Source organism: Canis lupus, chromosome 28 (assembly GCF_048164855.1).
Source record: "Canis lupus baileyi chromosome 28, mCanLup2.hap1, whole genome shotgun sequence".
Lineage (NCBI taxonomy): Eukaryota > Metazoa > Chordata > Mammalia > Carnivora > Canidae > Canis > Canis lupus.
The window spans coordinates 23,446,870-23,469,182 of record NC_132865.1 but is presented as its reverse complement, the minus strand read 5'-3'; positions in this window follow the sequence as shown (position 1 = coordinate 23,469,182).

Genomic DNA, 22,313 nt, shown 5'->3' with positions numbered 1-22,313 from the left:
ACAGAGAGAGAGGCAGAGACATAGGCAGAGGGAGAAGCAGGCTCTCTGTGGGGAGCCCGATGAGGGACTCAATCCCAGGACCCCGGGGTCACACCCTGAGCAGAAGGCAGATGCTTAACCACTGAGCCACCAAGGCGTCCCTACAGAATGCTTTACTCAGAGTTTGCAGCTTCTTCTCTAACCACTATATAGCAGCCCCTCAAAGCCATCTCCTTCAAGCCTACAGAAAAGAACAAAACATGAATGTTCTTCCTTAACCTATTATCTACACTCCCCCCTTCTCTCAAGCAATAGCACACCATTTATTTTCTGAAGCTTTTCCTATTAATCTACATCACAAGATGAGCATCGACTGCCATCAAAATGCAGCAACTATGAATTGTACCAGATTTTCACATTTGCTTACATGTTGTCTTGGATTAGTGTTATCATTTTTCATATATGTGTATCCTGCCTCCCCAGCTAGACCATAGGTCTTTTGAGTGGAGAGTACACTACATTTTATATATTCTTGAGCTACTACAGTAAATATAAATGGTGGGCATTCCAAAGGCACTATTATAGATCCTCAATAAACTAATGTAGTCTCATAGATTTATTCAGTTCACTTATATTGTCAGTTATGGGTCTCTCAGCATATCCAATCCCTAGAACGGTCCCAACACCTAGAGCAATTCCTGGAACTTTAAGAGTGCCCAATTCATATTTGTTGAAAGAAGGAATGATATATTTTTTCAAATATTTTTATTGTCTTAAGAAAGATGCATTTTTAACATGGAAAATCTTCTTTTCCTTTGTCTGGTCACTTTCTCCTTTCCAGACAGATGGTAAGGATCTCTCTAAAAGAGAGTTCATTCTACATTTTATGTCTTAGAGTCTGATTTTTTTTTCTCTCAATTCAGATTTAATTTTATAGTGGGATTTGGACATGATTCTTTTGGCACTTGCCTTAAATACTTTAGCACTCTGGATTCAAGTGCATAGTGATAAGAGGTAGGATTTCACTTTATGTATCTCTCTTTTCTGTTGAAAGTATCAAAAACTATTTCTTTGTAAGTGGAAGCTCATGAGCCTTTGCTATGAAACACATAGCATTGCATCTTTACAATAAGATTTTTCAGAACGCCTCATGAGAGTTTCAAAAGCATGTAATACCAAATCAGAGTTGACATAACCTTGTGGTAGTTTCCCTATGCTAGATTTTAAAAACTTTAATGAGCTTAAAAAATATCTGATTTCTCAAAACTCCTTTTCACTTGAAATGAGAAAAAAATTATTTCATACTACAAACACTAATAAGTTCATTATCCTTTACCTTTTATTGTAACATCTAACTGGCCTTAGATAATTTATAAAGCTGTGGTTTGATTGGGTAACCCTTTTACATCTTACTGGTAATTAGACTCTAGGATATCCATTTACCCCTCTGGACCTTACATAAATATTTCAGTTGCATACCAGAGACTGCTTACGGGGTATTCAGCCTAACTACCTGTTGTGGGGACATAAAGATAAACCCAATTTGCACCAGTTATGAAATTTCGGTGATTAATTTCTCCTGTTAGGTTGGAAAGGTTTATTCAACTAAAATATAAATTGTCCAGAACTAACAGTCTTCAGAGAGACACAGTTTATGTGGCAATCTGATAGTCTAGAGGCGAAACTAAAGAGATAAATTAGACACTGTCCTATTCACTAAGCCTTTGATTCACACACCCATTCAGTGTGGGCAAAATGCATCAGATGATTTTAAGGAGATAGGAATACAAGGAGATAGCACCTGAGACCCAGAAAACACGAGCGGTTTGTTCAAGGTCACACCCCCAGGAATGGCCAAGCCAACGAAGACCAACACCTCTGGCTTCCTGGGCCATGTTCTTTCATCTCTGTACCACATTGCCTCCTACTGAGGAAACTAAATGTGCTAAGTCCCATGGGCGCTATGGTTCAAAATCAGCACTCATCGGTGTCCTCACCTCCTCTCTGCTCAACAGAGTATGGTTTGCCCTCATCCTCTTACTGTATGACCAGACACACTCACACAAATCTACTGCAAGACCAGGGACAGGAGAATCCAGCTACTAGCTGTCAGCCTCTTGGTCCTGTATGATCTTTTTAGCAGGATTTGCACCCCAAGGTTTCAGGTTGATTACCTTCGGGAAGCCACTGCCTGTACCTGAGAGACTCCAAAGCTGACCTGCTTGCTCTCACTCCCAGAGGTACACCTGTTACTGTCTTACGTTCCCTGCAGTAATGGTTCTGTCTGCCTTCAGTGTTCTTCCCTCATCTGGATAAATTCCTCTCATCTCAGCCCACTATCACACTCTCAATCAGCAACCTAGTGGTTAAGATCCAGTACGTTCACCACTGTGGCCTGGGTTCAATTCCTGATCAGGAAATACCTTTCTTTGCTAATCATTGTGTAGAAAGCGTCTTTACTGCAAGATGAGTGAGTCCTAGAAATGCACTATATGACATACATGGTCAATACTGTATAGTGCACTTAAAAATCTGTTAAGGGGAAAAAAAAAATCTGTTAAGGGGGCATATCTCATGTTAAGTGTTCTTACTACAATAAAATAAAATGAAAATTAATTAGCTACTCAAGACCCTCCATTATATCAACCATCACTCTATTTTACTTTCTGTCACATCTACCACTGTCTAATGGGATGCGCTCTACGAAAACTATAATATAGTCCACAGAGATAATTTAAAAGTTTCTAGTGGTCACCTTTTTTAAGTAAAAAGTCAAAGAAGCAGAAATTAAGAAATTAATTTTAATAATCTACTTTATTTAATCCAATAGATTCAAAATGTTATCACTGTAATGATATTTAATCAATTTAATCAATATAAAAATTATTAATGAGAAGTTTCACATTTTTTATTTCTGACTCAGTCTTTGAGATCTGGTGCATATTTTACGCTGACAGCACATCTTCATATAAACACTATCTATTCATAGGAAATGGTTGATCTGTATTAGATTTCATAAAATTTACATTTGGAAAACTAGATTCACAAATCCAAATTATTCCAAAACTACTTAAGAGCTCCCCAATAACTGAATTATCAGTTTTAAAATTTAAATATAAATAAATTTACATTGAATTGAATTTAAAAATCAATTCTCCAGTCACACGAGTCTCTACTGGCTACCATATTAGATAGCACAGCTCTGATATTTTTTTGTTGCTTATTTTCTGGTGTTTTTCTTCTACTTTTTGTCTTCACTTTTATTTAAACAGAGGTTTCATTTATCTGTTCACTACTTTATTCTTGGCATTAAGCATAAGGATTAGCACAGAGTTTAATAGGTACATATCAAATGACTACACAAACGTGCAGGCCAGAGATCCCTATTTCTCAGAGGACATAGCACTGTGGCTCAAAGCACAGTCTTGAGCAAGATGCCTGGCTTTGAATTCGACCTCGCTACCCACTAGCTATGGAAACTTGTGCAACTCAGAGGCTTTCTGTCGCTCAGTCTCCTCATGTGGAAGGGAATAGTAGGACTGGGTGCCCCAGAGCTGGTATGAGGATGAAATGAATTGGCATTTCCAAAATGCTTACAACAGGACCTCACCTCAGAAGTGCAATGTGTTTGTTACATAAATTCTACTGAGGGGACCCCTGGGTGGCTCAGTGGTTTAGCACCTACCTTTGGCCCAGGGCGTGATCCTGGAGACCTGGGATCAGGTACCATGTTGGGCTCCCTGTATGAAGCCTGCTTCTCTCTCTCTGCCTGTGTCTTTGCCTCTCTCTCTCCCTCTCCCTCTGTGTGTGTGTGTGTGTGTGTGATGAATAAATAAATAAAATCTTAAAAAAAAATTTCTACTGAGTCCAGGCCCCCTCCTTGTTTAAGATGTGCTCTGCATCATGTCCCCATCATCTCCAGGCCCCCCACCCTGCCTGACCCTTGCCTCTCTGCATTTGCCTTGTAGCCTTGAGTGTTTGATTCCAGCTCTTGAATCTGCTGTTCAGCTTTCACCTGTCCTGCATGGTTAGTGATGGGTCCCTTCTCATCACTCACCTTGGTTCCTGTCCAGACTTGATGCCCACACCTAACCCTGGTCCCAGTGACTGCTCTATCTCTGCTGAGAGCTAACAAGGGGAATAATGGCTCTCTCCCCTCTGTGTTAGGCTGTTTTAGAGGGCCCCAGGACATTGTTGCTTGCTTCAAGTAGTTCTACAAGATTCCCACAAACATAGGTATGCACCTGCCTATAGAGCAGTTAGGTCAAGATTGATTTAGAGGACAGTCTTTACTGTACCAGGAGCCATTTTTTTCAGCTACTCTCAGGGTCTTTGCAAAGGCAGCCTACCAGCCCATAGTCCCTTCCTCTGTGTGAATTCTCTCCTCACACCCCACAGACTTCCTTTAACTTTTTACTACTACCCTCTGTATTACTTAGGGTTTTACAAAATGAGGAACAGAATCAATAAGATACATGGAGATTTTACATATATATATATATATATATGTATAGATGACAGATAGATAAAGATAGATACCAAGCAAGTCAATATGAGGATTTTTCCTCAATATGAAGAATTGTCAATATGAGGATTTGGGGTTATGGAGTTTAAAAGGTCTTTTGATCTACTGTGTAGAAACCTAGTAAAGCCAGTGGTCTCATTCTAGTCTGAACCTCCAGGCCTAAGAACCAGGAACACTATTGGCTTAAGTTCCAGTATTAAGAGTAGGAGAGGACTGATATTCCAGCTCTAACAGTCAGATACACAACTCTACCTTCCTCTTCCTTTTTATTATAGTCAGGCCCTCACAGGATTGGATGATGTCCACCCACATCCCAGAAGGACATCTGTTTTACTCAGTCTGTCAATTCCAATGTTAATCTCTTCCTGAAACACCTCCACAGACACATCCAGGAAGTAATATTTAAACAAATATCTGAGTATCCCATGGCATAGTTCGACACAGAAAATTAATTATCACACGCCCATGTGTGTATAGGTCTGAATATTGATTGTTGACATTGTCTAAATTCTTTTTATCAGAAGAGAGATCTTGGCAGTTGGGACAAGGTTAAGAGATCATTGTGAAGCATTCAGCACACTACCTGACTTATAGCAGGCACTCAGATATCTTGGATTGAAGAAATTGATGAATATATGATGTTTATTAGGCCATGTATAAGTCAACTGGGAGGGAGGAAGAGGAGTGGCCATTTTCTGTCATCTCTTGGATTCAGCCTCATTCTAATATACACACTATCACGAGCATTATAAAAATCAGCAGTGTACAGGCCTTGCCCTCAATAAGACTCTAGTTGGTAGAAGTGACAAACAAAGATTACTATCATACATAAAGGTTCAGAGGGAGAAACAACACAGCCCAGGTAAGCCACACGGGCAGTGTGGTAAAATAGGAAGGACATAGAGATTGGTGCCTGGGTTCAAATCTGGTCTCCTTGGCTAGGTAACTCAGAGATGAAGGGCAAGTTATTCTTAGCTTTTCTTCATCTTCAAAGATGCCCTTTCCTGTTGGAATGAGTCCCCTCTGTCTCCCTACTGTCTGGTCATTCTCAGCACTCCTATATTAGGAATGCGCAGGCTGATTCTCAAGCAATAAAGCACCCTGTGCCCTCAAAAATGGTTCAGAGAAGGATGTTTTTACAGGTGTTGCCTTTAAATATCTCACCATAAATGAAAGCTATTTTAGCGAGGTTTCTATGGGGATTTCTTTGTTTATAAGCTGAAATGGTTCTAAAAAAGAAACCCTCTAGCTGGTTTAAGAATGATTTACTCTGCAGTGGATTTAATAGCAGAAAATGTATATTTGCATGACACAATAAAAACGTCTCTTTATGTTTGTTAGAATATGAAATTTTAAAATAAACAGGTTTTTTATATTGTAGTCTTTTGCTCTCTTAGCAAAAAGTAATTTTAGTAGGAAGAAGTATATGCTGTTTGGCTAGGCCATGCTTTCACTTGGAAGACTGATGTTTTTGTCCTCTAGCAGGAAAGTAAAGTTATTAAAATTGGTTTAAAATAAAAGCTAAACCAATAGAAACAAAATCCAACATGAAAACTAAAACAGGAAACACACCTGTATCTGTCATATCGTTGTCTGAAGTGACCAAATTGACAGAGAACTCTTAAACTTTGTGAATGCAGCCATAAGTGGACCCTCAGAGCTTCCAGGCAATCCTACCTCTTGACTCACACTCTTCTCCGAGTCAGCTATCTCATATTTTCCTATTATGGGTTGAATTGTATTCCCATAAAAATTATGTTCCTTTCCCCCACCTTACTCAGAATATGATCTTATTCAGAAATAGCATCATGGGAGATGTAATTAGTGGAGATGAGATCATGCTGGAGAACGATGGGCCTCTAATCCACATGATATGACTGGTGTCCTTACAATACAGGGGGAAAGACACACAGAGGGAAGATATCATGTGATGACTTGAATTGGAAGAGAATCTACAAGCCAAAGAATGCCAAGCATTGCCAGAAAACCACCAGAAGCTAGAAAGTGACAAGGAAGGATTCCCCTCTGGAATCACTGATTCTTTCCTTTCTCTCACATTTCACACATTCAGTCTAAAAAAGAAAAATCTTGTTGGCTTCACCATCAAAATGTACGTTAAGTCTCCCACCTCTTCGTATCTCTGCTACTTACACCACAGACCAAGCCATCATCTTTTCCCTGGTTTGTTGAAATGGCTTCCCTACTTCTCTTATGGTATCTTTTCTAGGAGGAAGTACTTTTTTTTTTTTTGAAGTACTTATTTTTATAACTTTTATCTCTCTCCTGGTTTCAATGGCTTCCTATCACATTGCAAGAAAACCCAATTTCCTTTCCATGATGCACAAGGCCCAACATGATTGGCCACTGCTCACCTCTCTGATAAGATCTCCTACATTTTTCTCTTTACTGACTTGACTCTAACTGCACTTGAGGACACCAAATTCATTCTTGCCTTAGGACTTTTGAACTTGTCAATTACTGAGCCTGGAAAAGGCTTCATTCCAATATTTGCCTATATCATTACTTCACTTAATTGAAGTTTCTTGTCTTATACCACCTACTCAAAAGAGAACTTTTCTGGTCATCTGATCAGAAAACACTACTTCCTTGCCACTCTATCCCTGATGCTGCTTTATTACCTTTCTAGCACTTGTCACCAACTGACATTATAAATTTGTTGATTCATTTGTTGTTAATTGATCTCTCTACTACTTGGACATAAACTCTGTGAGAATAGGGATTTTGCCTTCACACTGTTTCATCCCTAATAACTAAAGCAGTGCTTGGCATAGAGTGGACACTCAATACATGTGTGTTGATAAATGAATGTCTGAATGACCTTTTCTGATTTTAATATTTCTTAAGACTCAGTGGTACGTCACTTCAGAAAGAAAAAAAGTAATGCTTCCCATTCGTTGTGACTAAAATAATGAATGGACCTTATAAAATTGTATAAAAAGGAGAAAACCTGTTTTCCTGTGTACAATTATTAAACAGATGAGTTTAAATGTCACTTAACATTAGAATAAAGGATAAATGCATAGCTTTCCTTGATGCCAAATCAACACAGGCCATATGTGGCAAAATAATTAATTAGAATAACACAGATTACAAATAGAAAAAAAAACAAGAAGTGATAGTGCTTTTTGCTTTGTATTTACCATAGATTAACCAAAAGACCATTAGCAAAATGGCTTCAGTGAGTAATTTGTTTAGTAATAAAAGAAATGAAGTTCTAATCATTTCACAAAGGACTCTTAGGAAAGATGGGGTAAATGCTTTATACACTTGAGATTTTCTTCCTTTGTTGTAGAAGAAATATGAATAAATAATCTTAAAACACTGGGGGCTTAATATATTGAAAAAAATTTAAGAAATTTTAATTTACTTATAAAACATATAATCAGAAGCTTAGTCCTTAAGAGTCACATAGCTCAAGCATACCTATCCCTTTAGGGCAAGACACAATAGGTACATTCAGTTTAAATGGAAATTTTTATTCTTAATACCTTATATCTCCTGATGTGGTAAGAGACAACCAGCTCAACTGGCTGGCAGGGATTTTTCAGATACCTACTTCTTTTTGGCCTTAGATTCCATATTTAGCATTGAATAAGAACTGGAGTTAGGGAAATTTTTTACTAATATGACATGTATAATATTCAGCATTCACTTTATCAGCAGCTTCTCTTAACACTTTCTAGTTATCTACTGGCAGTGGGAATTTGAAGTCACCATTGCCCTTTTATTTGGCCTATGTGACTGCATCACTCCATCAGGAGACATCCATAGGAATTGCCCAATTCACTGTAATTGAACCTAATCCATCAAGTTGATGTGAGCTTTGAAAAACAGCATCATTTGGTAGGAACTGTTTTGACTTCCTTTTCAGCCATTTACAGCTAAAGCTCATTTTATCTGGAAACAGAGATCAAAAAAATTTTAAGTTAAAGATACATTGAAACTATTTGAAAACTCATATATAAAGTCTCCAGAATGATATGTACTCGATAAAGGAAAATTGTTACTCATTTTTGTCATCATTTTCCAACTATACCAGTTGAGGCAAGTGCATTTCTGCTCTATCGGGGCTTGTTTCTGAAGTGACTGGAGCAGACAGATGAATTGGGCACTTGGTGCTGTGGATATATTCATAGAGCACCTGAACCATCATTTTCAAGGACTCCATCCCCTTTATGGACAATGATGATACAAAATGTAATAGATCGCCGGGATAAATGTCAAATCACCTCATCTGGTTACTGTGGCATTTTCTAAGCCAGATTTCTCAGTCATATTTTTTCAGAAGCACGCTGAGAGGGAAAGATGTCTACCATGCCTTTGTGGAAAAATTGAGAATAATGCTTAATTCCAGGAGAACATCTATGTAACTCCAAATCATTTCATTCTAATCAAGAAGATACATCACAATTCCGTTGAGACAGATGATATTGCAAGTACAGTGTTTAACTTTGTAAGAAGTATACAATCTGAGAACCTTAATACATATTATTCATTAAAAAAAAATCACCTTTGTCATGTCATTGCTAATCTTGATGCATTAGATTTTGGCCACATTCCAACAGAAAACTGCTGCTATAAACCACCAGACAATCTACTAGCAGAAGAACTGGAAACCTGAGGGTGAATATATAAGCAATGCTGTTTGAGATATATTAAGGTAAAAAAGATAGATCAAGAGTATTTAGGCATCAATGATCTGATTTGGGGGTTATGTAAAGATGTGCAAATTAGCGGATCCATCAACTATCATCCAAGGACAGCATTCATGAAAATTATCTGTGCCAAGAGAAAAAAGAATCACCATTTACTCATAAATTCATCATAAATGTCATCCTGATGATCATGACCATCGCAACACACACACACACACACACACACACACACACACACATATGCATATACACACACAGTACAGAGTTTAGAGAACTCAGATGACTGGACTCAGATGTTTTTCCCTTTTTCCTTTAGACACTGTATAAGTTCATTGGCTGACTTGGATAGTCTAAGACATGATTAACACCTTGATTATGCAACTCTAATATTGGTGGAAAAAGAAACAAACTCTTTTTTTTTTTTTTTTAGAAACAAACTTAATAGTATTTTTGTAAGTGTCAAAGATGTATGCTTTGTTGTTAGAGAAAGACAAGAATCAAAAATAATTTTCTTTGTTTCTATGGTCATTTTCTACATTAAATTGTCATGAAAAAAATGGAAATCTGAGGTTTGAATACACTGAACATCCTCACTTTGAGCTGTTTATTGGTTTGTATCTTCGCTTGCTTTCAGTTCTAACCTAGTCAAAACCCTACCAGAATGCATTCTCATCTCAAAAGGTCTACTGTTTAGCATATCATTCATCACCACCCTTATGCATATGAAATCCTGATTTCATTTAGGAGTGCCTGGGGGGGCACAGTCAGTTAAGCACCCGCCTCTTAGTTTTGGTTCAAGTCCTGGTCACAGGGTGGTGAGATCAAGCCCCTTAGATCAGGGTCTGCTTAATATTCTCTATCCCTCTCCCTCTGCCCCTCCCTCACACTCTTTCACACACACTTTCTCTCTAAAATGAAAGAAAGAAGAAAGAAAAAAGAAAGAAGAAAGAAAGAGAAAGAAAGAAAAAAGAAAGAAAGAAAGAAAGAAGAAAGAAAGAAAGAAAAAGAAAGAAAGAAAGAAAGAAAGAAAGAAAGAAAGAAAGGAAGGAAGGAAGGAAGGAAGAAAGAAAGAAAGAAAGAAAGAAAGAAAGAAAGAAAGAAAGAAGAAAGAAAGAAAGAAAGAAAGAAAGAAAGAAAGAAAGAAAGAAAGAAAAAAGAAAGAAAGAAAGAAAAAGAAAGAAAGAAAGAAAGAAAGAAAGAAAGAAAGAAAGAAAGAAAGAAAGAAAGGAAGGAAGAAAGAATCCCTATTTCATTTAAAGATACCAAGTGCTAGGCACCTGAGTGAATTACTCAGTTAAGCGTCTGATTTCAGCTCAGGGTCACAGTCTCAGGGTTGTGAGTTGGAGCCCTGGGTCAGGCTCTGTGCTCAGAGCAGAGTGGGCTTGTCTCCCTCCCTCTTCTCCTTCCCACCATGCTCTCTCTCTCCCTCTCCCTCTAAATAAATAAATAAAATCTTTTTAAAAATTAAAATTAAAAATACAGTAAATAAACATACCAGGTGCTATATACTGTGCATCCAAACTGGAAATCAGACTGCAAATAAGATATGTTTTCATTAATGCTTGTGCAAGATTCCATTATTGCTAATGGTACTTCAAGAGTGCATGTTAAGAATATAGATCTAATATGTTCATTTATGAAAGCTTCCCTTTCTGGAAAAAAAAAGAGATACTTTTTTAATGGATGCTTTTTTAGTACATAGACAACATTAAACACTACCATCATTGGTAATTATCTCATCATTTTCGCAAAATAGTTAAATCACATTTGCTTCTGGAAGTCTGGATTAAATAAAACAGCCATTATTCTGATGGCACTGAACTATTGGCTACATATTGTTTCTATGCTCATTCCTTAGGTATTTGTAAAGAATCTCTGATATATTTAAACATTTGGGATGCATAGTACTTGAAAAAAAAATTGTTTTAACTTCATGTCTTGTTCTTTTTCTTGTCTCAGCTCATGTCTTTTTAAAAATCAGAAATGCATTTATTTAATGAAATGAACCACAAGCATGTTTTAATAATTTTCGATAACTCCATAAGGGTAACATCTGGGTGTTTACATCAAAAGGCAAAATCTGGTATTCATAAGAGTTTATAAATAATATATATTTTAGATCACATGAGTTCTCAGTCTATGAAGTTTTCACTCTGCCACCTACAGTGAACACATAAACTTGAAAGGTTAATTAAATATTCTCTAACTCTGAATAAGTAAATTCTTATTACAGCCATCGCATATGCTTCCAAATTAATTTTCACTCTGCACTGCAATTCTGTGGAATTTTGTCTCTATTATACTAATGAGTATACATTTATATTGAATGGGGTCTCCTCATGAACTGCTTCTCGGGGTAAAGTAGGAATATAACACATTAAAACAGTCACCAAATGATTGGTTAGTGGTCAAAAGCAATTACTTAATTTTTAAAACATAATTACCTTATTTCTGGATGTGTTTCACCCCTCTGGAAGGAGAAGTCCAATGAGTTATGATTAAAGTCATTTAAATCAATGTTTTTAAATCCTCTTACTCTATTTGTGTTAAAGATCTATTATGGGTATGCCATTGTGCAGGTATATTTATTAAAATCAGGTGGTAAATTGGTATATATTTATATCTTTTTGGTAATTACAGAAGTCAAAAATCTGACTCAAATATTTCTAACTGAAACTACTGAATACTTCCTACTATTATTGATTCCACATGAATTGCCTAAAACCCTTCCCATGACACTCTGTGCAGACCTGCTCCTCATGACCATCCTCTTCTCTCTCACTCATGGAACTTGCTCTACTTTAGTTGGGCCACTCTAATTCAGGCTGAAGGAAGAAAATTCACTAAACTAATTTGTAGAAATGTAAGCACAGGGTAGTCCTCCACTGAAAACCAGGCCCCAGATAGAGAATGTGATTAAAAATACTTGTTGGAAAAAAAAAAAAAAAAAAAAAAAAGATACTTGTTGAGTGTACAAACTCCCTGTGGTTTTTTTTTTCTTTTTTTTAATCAAAATGAATAAATCAGTAGTCTATTGGGATATACACACACACACATACCCCACACCTTACTAACATTTGTCTGGGTCCATTAGGAACTCCTCTGACATTGTGGATCTAAGTAAATTTTTCTGTCATAAATGGGATAATAATATCAACCCCACAAGTTGTGAGTATTAAATACTACATTTAAAGCACTTAGACTATTGCCTGGCATACATTAAGCAGTTTATGCGTGATAACAAGTTATGATTATTCTGGTCAGTGGCCCCTTTGGGGGTAATGTATTCAGTAAATGCATTTATCTCACTTTCCAGAGATACAAACTCTGGAAAAGAGTGAATTGTCCTCTAAAGCTGAATTACTTGCCCCCAGCAAAGCTTCCCTTTCTCCATTTGGTCTTTGACAGAAACCAGTTCACATGTCTAGAAAAATCCTCCTCTCCAAAACAGGAGATAGGAAGAGAGGAAAAACCACAGAGGGTAAGGATGGCCGCAATGCAGCAAAGCCTTCCTGTGCTCTGACATCCTTGCTTCTGTTTCTCAGTAGCTATTGATGCTTTCTTCTCCTCTTCTAGAACTCCACCTGCTACAGTTCAGCCTCATGCCGCTTCTACCCATCTCCTGGATGTTGATAGTAACCATGGATATAAACATCATTGTAATGCCCGTGATTTCCAAATGCATTTATTTTCTGAGTTCCAAACAGGCATATCCAGTTACCTTTTTTTGCTTGACTCTGTCACCAAAATTTCGAAGTTAATGTGTCTGAATAGAGTTGTTCATTTTTTCCCCAAATAAGTCTTGCCTATAAGTCTTTTCCATTACAGAATATGAAGCTGTCATCCACCCAAGTGCTCAAGCCTAAAACCTGGAAGCTATCATTGATGCTTCTGTAATCATTACCCCCACATCTAATCTTTCAGCAAATCCTGTCAACTCTATCACCAAAACCTCTCCTGAATAAGCTTTCTTCTTTCGATTCCCACTGTAATTATCTGAGTTCTGGTGACTGTCACCTCTCATCGAGGTCACTACAATGGTTTAGCTCCCTCCAATCCATTTTCCAAAAAGCAGCAAAATTCATCTTCTTCCTAGTAAGTTTCAGAAATTTGGTCTCATAAATCTATAGTATGTTGATCAAAATGATCAACCAAAGAATAAAATTATTCTATATCACAAGGTCTCTTGTTCTGGGTAGCTAAGACACATCTTTCTGCAAATGGTCCAGGCTAGCCATGGTAGCAGTTTGGAGTCTAGAGTTAAAGATTTTCAGTAAGCTATGGCAACTCTGTCAAATATCTCAATTTGTGACCCACATAGAAATGTGCCCATTACAGCATCCAAGGTGTAATGATGTAATGTCTAGACTATTTACTGAAAGAGGCAGAATTTAATCCCATCCAAGTGCTGGACTTTCCCTTGGGTCAAATATGTTCAGCAAGTAAGAACGTTATTGTATTGGATGGTTGTTTGCTCTAAGCAACTCCAAGCTGGGCAGTGATGCTTTAAGTGTCTCTGTGTACAACCCAGGGAGGGCAGAATTAATGTTGATGCTACAGTCCGGACACACAAAACCAAGCTGAAGTGTAGTCCCTCCTTTAATCTTCTTCATATGCACAGCAACACCTGGTCATGAGAAATCATGTGTACCATAGGGCTCCAGTGACAGTCTTGACACCCTAATACAACCACACATTTGCTTCTGTTCACAGATATGTTTGCCTGCAGAATTCACTGTTGGGCTTTTTTATTCCCATAAGTAACCCAAAAGAACTTTAAATGCAATCTGATGTCAAACCTCCCAGACATACCTTAAATAAAATGATGGATACATAACAAATTCTTTTAATTGGCTTTTAAAAGCAGGATGCAAAGTGACACCAACATGTTAATTTATATTTCAACTTTCATGATGCAAACTTAATGCTGTCAATTTTAGGGAAAACTTCTGATCCTATTTCTGAATGGTAGTCAAGTCAATGTGTAGAGTAGTATAGACATTGAACACTTGCCTATCCGCACATCCAGTGACAAAGAACAGGGCAGCTCTGAATGGGAATTAGGCTGGTGTCTGGAGCAGTAGACTATGTGCGTCTTACCTATAGAGACATTCGTTTAGTTCTGGATGCCCCATTTCATGGAAAAACCCTTCCCTATTGTCTTACTTCTCCTCCACAATTCCTTGTAACCTCTACCTCTTCTTCACTCCAAAGAAACTCAATGGATCTCTTATCTATTCCCTTGAGCATTAAGACATCTGGAGACCGAGGTCTCAGCTCCTTGCTAGGGGATGGAACAACAGATGCTTGAGCACCAAAGAAGAATTGGGGGAAAGGAGGTATAGCACAACAGTTCAGTTTATCTATTTCACATATTTATTTCTTGTTTCTATTTTTTCAGCATAGCACCAACATTTTTTACTGTTAGGGCCATAGATTGCATGTTTGTGTCCCTCCCCAATTCACGTTGAACCCCTAACCCCTAGTGTGATGGTATTTGGAGATGGGGCCCTTGGGGGGTAATTAGATTTCCATGAGGTCATGAGGGTTGGGGCCCCCATATTGGGTTTAGTATCCTTATAAGAAGAGGAAGAGACATCAGAGCCCTCTCAATCTCACTCTGTCTCTATCTCTGTCTGTCTCTCTCTCTCTGCCATGTGAGGCCACAGCAAGAAGGAGTTTAGCTATAAACCAGGAAGAGAGTGCCCCCACTAGGAATCAAATCTGCCAACACCCTGATCTTGGACTTCCAGCCTCCAGAACTGTGAGAAATAAATGTCTGTGTTTCAAACAACTCAGTCCAGGATATTTTGTTATAGCAGGCCAAGCTAAGACAGTTATTTGCAATAGTTATCAAAGTAATTATTAAAAGCATCCTAAAACTCGGCTTAGAATAGAACTACATTGTACTTTTTACTTAATCATTTTTCTTTTGGGGGACATGGATGTTGTTTCTAATTTTTCACAAGTATAACTCTGTGATGAACACTCTTGTACATAAAAATCTCATACTTAGTAATGTTTCCTTTGAGGTCATTCCCAGAATCAGAATTTCTAGATCAAGATGGAGACCCTTAAGTCATATTGCCAAATTGCTTTCCTAAAAGCTGCAAGAAAGTGTCCTTCCATTAGCCATGGAATGGGAGCCCTTCCCACCACCATTCCTATTATTGTTCTCAATTTTTTTAAATAAACTGATAGCGGAAATGTGTTATTAAATTTTGATGAAGTTATTTTTTTATTTATTCCTGAGAAAGGGAGGGAAAGAGAGAGAGAGAGAGAGAGAGAGGCAGAGACACAGACAGAGGGAGAAGCAGGCTCCATACAGGGAGCCCGATGTGGGACTCGATCCAGGGTCCCCAGGATCACGCCCTGGGTTGAAGGCGGCGCTAAACCGCTGAGCTACCCGGCCTGCCCTGAAGTTATTTTTTTTAATTATCAACAAGTATGAACATTCTTCAGGATCTTATCTTAAAATAACCTAACTGTATTTTTATGAGCATTGATTTGGAAAAACTTCCATCAGTGTCAAATCATTGAACACCAGTTTCAATTGACACACTGTTTCAGGTACCTGGGACATGTAAATAGAGAGTTATGCAAGGTCTGATTACTATGATGAAAAATGTAGTCACTCAGAATGATGCAAGCACTACTTTAGGGTACAAGGGAGCCTATTGGGAAGAGGGAATACTTGAAGGGTTGCTCAAATGAAGGACAGTGAGGCAAATGAAGGGAGTAAGAGGTAGCAGGAGGTGTCCAGGCATTCAGGTGCAGGGAAGGGATAGGATCCAGGCCAGACAGTTGTTTTTTAAAATTTTTATTTGAGGGACACCTGGGTGGCTCAGTGGTTGAACATCTGCCCTCATCTCAGAGCCTGATCCAGAGTCTGGGGATCAAGTCCCACACTCCCTGCAAAGAGCCTGCTTCTCCCTGTCTGTGTCTCTGCTTCTCTCTGTGTGTCTCATGAATAAATGAATAAAATCTTTTAATTAATAAATAAATAAATTTATTTATTTGAATTCCAGTTACTTAACATACAGTGTAATATGTATTACAAACTGTAATAGTTTCAGGTGTACAATATAGTGATTCAACACTTCCAAACAACATTCGGTGCTCATCAGAACAAGGCACAGACATTTTTTTTTTAAAGATTTTATTTATTTATTTGACTAGAGAGCACAAGTAGGCAGAGCAGCAGGCAGAGGAAGAAGCAAGCTCCCTGCATGCAGAGAGCACCCTTCGGGGCTCAATCCCAGGATCCTGGGATCATGACCTGAGTCAAAGGTAGACACTTAACAGACTGATCTTCTCAGGTGCCCCGGACATATATTTTAAATAGTGTACTAAAGGGTGAAAACCTGCAAAAGATCAAAATTACTGGAACAAAAGAGAAAAAGAAGTTTGGAGACACTGGCAAAGGCCAGATTAGGAAAGGCCAGGTTAAACATTTTTAACTTAACACATTTCTCCTTCCAGTAATCACTCTGCTTCTCCTCTGCTTGGCCTGTGCTTCCAAGCTTTATTCTCTGGCAAATTCCTCTGCATCTCCTCATACCTAGCTCACATCTTTCCCCTCTTCTTGGATTAAGAGCTTCAAGACCTTTTTGTTTCCACACACCTCATTCTACAAGTGGAATTAGTTGGGTCTTCTTCTGGGCTCTTGGGACACACATAGTGTTACTATATGCATTGAAATTATCTGCTCAAATTTCAAGAATATACACCTCATAAAAATCAGTAAGTTTAAAAGAAATCTGAAATACAGTGCACTGAAAGACATTTTCTATCTTAAAGGCAATACCTTCAGAGGAACCTAAACCAAAACACTATTTTACAGAATGTGGAAGTCTTTGGCTTCCTCTAAGAAATCATCAATAACCAGTAATAGAATCATTTAGTTTGAGCATCCTCTGATTGACTATTACAACATTAGGGTTTAAGTTCATTCTATTGGCTTTGTATAAAATCTTTTTTGTTTTTCAGTAGATAGAAACTTCATTAGGAAACTTTATTTAGGTTTAAAATATAGCTGAGGAAAAAATATCTGTATATACATTACATCCTAAAAGTTCTTCTTTTTGAAAATTAATATTCACTTTAAAGCAGCTCTGTGCAATAGGACTTTCTGCTCCAGTAGAAATGTTCTGTATCTGTGCTGTCCAGTACAACAGTTTGTAGCTATGTGTGCCTACTGAGCACTTGAAATGTGGAACTAAATCTTTAAATGTGGGCTTGAACACTTGAAATATCCTTGAAGCCACTAATTTTTCATTCATTAAATGAGTATGCGTTCAGTGCCTACTGTGTATAAAGCTGTGATCTAGGTTGCAAAGATAAACAGGATATTGTTAATAAGAGCCTAACAATTTCATTGGAGATTTGAGACATATCTAAATAACTATATGTACAGTTCATGTAGCATTAGTTGGAAAAAAAGAACATACAATTCGCCCTGGGATGATCTGTTAAGACTGCGTGGAGGAGGTGGCATGAGAGCTGGGCCTGGAAAGAGGAGTAGGATTTCAGCTGGGACTGAGAATTACATTACATTCAGATTCATGACCATAAATAGGCCAAAAGATGACTTGTTCAGAGATCACATGTGTTGTAGATGAGTGGTGGGAAATAAGTGGTAACAGAAGTGTGGTAGGGACACATGAATGGCTATCAAAAGGGCAATGTAGTGTTAAGCCCTCATTTGGGCAAAAAATGAGGAAACCTGATAGCACTGGATGGGAATAATGCCATTACCAAACTTGGTCTTTGGAGTGAATCATTTTGGCAATGTTGTGAGGTCGGACCCAACAGAGGGAGGAGGGGTATCTGGGTTGCTCACTTGGTTGAAAGACTCTTGATTTTGGCTCAAGTCCTGGGATATAGCCCTACATGGGCTCTGCACTCAGCAAGAAGTCTACTTGAGAATTCTCTCTCTCCCTGCTTATTCTCTCTCTCTCTCTAAAATAAATAAATTCATAAATCTTTAAAACAAAACTAATAAAACAGCCTAAAAACAAATAAGGAGGCTAAAATAGTGACAACATGATTGAAAAATAATTCACAGATAAAAGAAACAATTCTGAAAAAGTCATCAAGAACTCTAAAAATGGGATGCCTGGGTGGCTCAGTGGTTGATATAAATGGAATAAAATATATATATACTTCTTAATATAGCTTCTTTCATTCTTTAGTTTGTGAGATATGTTCATTTTGCCATATATGGTTGTAGACCACTTAGTCTCTTTGTTGTATAGTATCTCATTGAGCAAATATATAATAATTTTATTTATGCATTTATGTATAGCTGAGGTCAGCAACTATGATCCATTAGACCAGTTGCCTATTTTGGGGGGTAAAGCTTTATTGGAACACACCCATATCCAATCATCTACCTATTGTCTATGGCTGCCATCATGCTACAATGGCAGAGTTCAGTAGTTGCAAGAAAGACTGTATGGTCTATAAACCTAAAATATTTGCCATCTGACTCTTTTTTTTTTTTTTTTAATTTTTGTTTATTTATGATAGTCACAGAGAGAGAGAGAGAGAGAGAGAGGCAGAGACACAGGCAGAGGGAGAAGCAGGCTCCATGCACCGGGAGCCCGATGCGGGATTCGATCCCGGGTCTCCAGGATCACGCCCTGGGCCAAAGGCAGGCGCCAAACCACTGCGCCACCCAGGGATCCCTGCCATCTGACTCTTTACAGAAAAAGGCTACCAGTCCCTGCTTATACAATTCTATTGTGTGAATATGTCATAGCATTCAGGTATTTTCTATTTTGAACTATTACAAATATCACATTTATGAACATTCTAGCTTATGGCTTTGCTGGGCATATGTGGGGTGGAATTACTGTGTCAGGATATGCATGTATCTGGCTTTAGTAAATACTGCCAAACAATTTCCCAAAGTAGTTTTACCAATTAACTCACCCACTAGCAATATATCAGTTCCAATACCCTTGCCTGTACTTGGCATCTTCCATCTTTTTAATTTTATCCATCCTGGTGGGTGTATGGTGATATCTTGTGATAGATTTAATTTTTATTTCATTTGTTACTAATGAAGTTCAGCTTCTTTTCATATGTCTACTGGCCATTTGGATATCCTCTTCTGTAAAATTTCTATTCAAGTTGTGACCTTTTTTAATGACTCGAGTGCCTTTCTTTCTCACGTATTTGGAGTCACTCTTTTTACATTCTAGATATAATTCCTTTGTTGGCTACATGAATTGTGAGGACCTCTCCCACTCTATGGCTCACCTTTCACTCTCTTAATGGTATCTCAGTGCTTCTTATATTTAAGAAGGCTTTTCATGTTTAGAAACATGAAGATGTTTTTCTTTGAAGAGTCTGATTGTTTACTCTCCACATTTATGTCTTTAATCCATCTGGAATTGATTTGTGTGTATGATGTGAGGTAAAAGTCCAGATACATTTTCCCCCATATCAATATCCAGTTGAACCAGCATAAAGTAGAATCTATTCATCAACTAGTATGTGCACACACACATAAGCCTACTGAGCTTTCCATTAAGAATGCATTGAATATATAGGTAAATTTCAAGAAAACAGATATTCTTTATAATTACAGAGAGTATTTTAGGCTATTTTGACAGAAACCAAGGAAATCTATATTTATTCAATCTTTATTCATTCAAAAATGCTTATGTGGATATTACTGTGGTAATTATTGCACAGTATATGTAAGTCAAATCATTATGCTGTACAGTTTAAACTTATACAGTGCTATATACCAATTAGACCTCCATAAAACTGGAAAATTAATTAAATAGATGAGTTTTTTTTAACTGTGGAATCTCTTAGTTAAGTGGCAATTGGCAGTTTCAGAGGTTTGAGAAAATTCAAGAAAATTGAGAGTGGTCACAAAGGAAAACTTATGAGAAATTGGTAGGAAAGACTAGAATTTTTTCAGGGATGTATTGCAGGAATGATGGAAATGGAGACCATAAGATTACAGTGGTAAGATCCTAAATAACTGGAAACTTTGCCAATAAATTAATAAGAAAATAGGAATGCCTGGGAGGCTAAGTCAGTCAAGCAGCCAACTCTTAGTTTTGGCTCAGGTCATGATCTTGGGGTTGTGAGATTGAACCCCACATCAGGCTCCATGCTCAGCACAGAGTCTGCTTGAGATTCTTTCTCTCCCTCTCCCTCTGTTCCTCCCCTGGCTCACACTTCCTCTCTCAGACTCTCTCTCTCTCTCTCAAATAAATAAACAAAATCTTAAAAAAAAAAAAAAAAAAAAAGAAGAAGAAGATTGATAGGTTCCATCTGGGTAGGAGTTTGGTCAGCAAAATGCTACAGTAAACAATGCAGTGAGGGACTATAGGATACTGGGTAAAAAGTAGTTGAAATACAGGCTATAAAATCTAACCTAGATAGGAAATGAAGGCACAAGTAATACATGGAGACAACAGGAGATCTTGAAGCCCAAGAGAGGTACACTGAGTGGGTGTAGCCAAATGAAATAGCTGGAGTGGTCTGAAAGTGAGATGTTGGAGTTTGATATCAATTGTGGGCAGTTCCAGGAAATGGCACATTCCAAAATAGAAATGGAGTTGAAGTAAAGGATACTAATGTTGAGCAGTCCAAGGAAATAAGAAACTAGGAAATTGAAGGTTACCATGGCCCAACATGATAGAAAGAGCTGAGCAGGAAAGAAAACAGGTACATGAGCATTCAATAAATGGAAGGAGCAGCCTAAAGATGCATAGGTGGTGGTAATGAGGAAGGGAAGCTTGTCCTTTGCATGAATGGCATGATCTAAAAAGGCAGTGGTTTGCAGGAGTGTCGGAGAATAATGGTTTCCTGGAGGACTGGGTGGGGAGGAGCATCTGACACTCCCTTGACCCTGCTGCATAACAGACAAGCTGCTTTTACTGAAAAGAGAGGGAGTGCTTCTTCCAGGAGGGGACCAAGGCTCAGTCACAGGGAAAAAAGAAAGAAAGAGTATATAGGGAAGAATTTGAGTGTGTAAGTTATTGTGATAACCAAGGGGGAAAAGTGCCAGAGGGCACAGTGGGAAGATTGTTGAGGGAGACAATTTAGATAGGGAAGAGGCCAAAGCACCTTGATCAGAACCATCCAAATAAACAAACAGGTGTAGGGGCTCAATGGTTTGCCTCAGGGTTGAAGCTGCTCTGCTGCTATTTACGTAGAGCTCCGTGGTCTACAAAGGGAGCCCTTTTCCTTTATATGAATCTCTGAACCAGAGATAAGCATAAACCCCAGGCATACAAGTTTTCGGTATTACAGAAATGTTCTGATATTTACATCTTGTGAAAATACACCAGTTTGCATGTGATGTTTATAAAATGCACAGAAACAGAAGTCATCATCAGCTTCTGAATGTCTTCATGCTTAGGTACCTGTCTTATTCCACCAGGATAAACCATTTGTGCATTATGTTTCCACAAGTACATCTTTAAGAAATACACAAATTGGGGGATCCCTGGGTGACTCAGTGGTTTAGCGCGCCTTCAGCCCAGAGCGTGGTCCTGGAGTCTTCGGATTGATTCCCACATCGGGCTCCCTGCATGGAGCCTGCTTCTCCCTCTGCCTGTGTCTCTGCCTCTCTCTCTCTCTCTCTCTGTCTCATTAATAAATTAACAAAATCTTAAAAAAAAAGAAATACACAAATTGATGTGTCTACTTAAAAGTAGTTCTGTCAGTAATAATTTTTTTAAGATTTTATTTATTTATTCATGAGACACATAAAGAGAGGCAGAGACACAGGCAGAGGGAGAAGCAGGCTCCATGCAGGGAGCCCGACGTGGGACTCGATCCCTGGTCCCCAGGATCACGCCCTGGCTGAAGGTGGCACTAAACCGCTGAGCCACCCGGGCTGCCCTGTCAGTAAAAATCTCAATCATTGGGTTTTATCTTACATCTTTAAGGAGTTCTAGTCGCTAATCATTCTGAGATTTGTTACTTTGAAACATATATTTAAAATAACTGAAGAAAGGGCACCTGGGTGGCTCAGTGGGTTAAGTGTCTGCCTTTGGCACAGGTCATGATCCGAGGGTCCTGGAATGGAACCCTGAGTTGGGCCCCCTGCTCAGGGGGGCATCTGCTTCTGCACTCTCGCTCTCTTGCATAAATAAGTA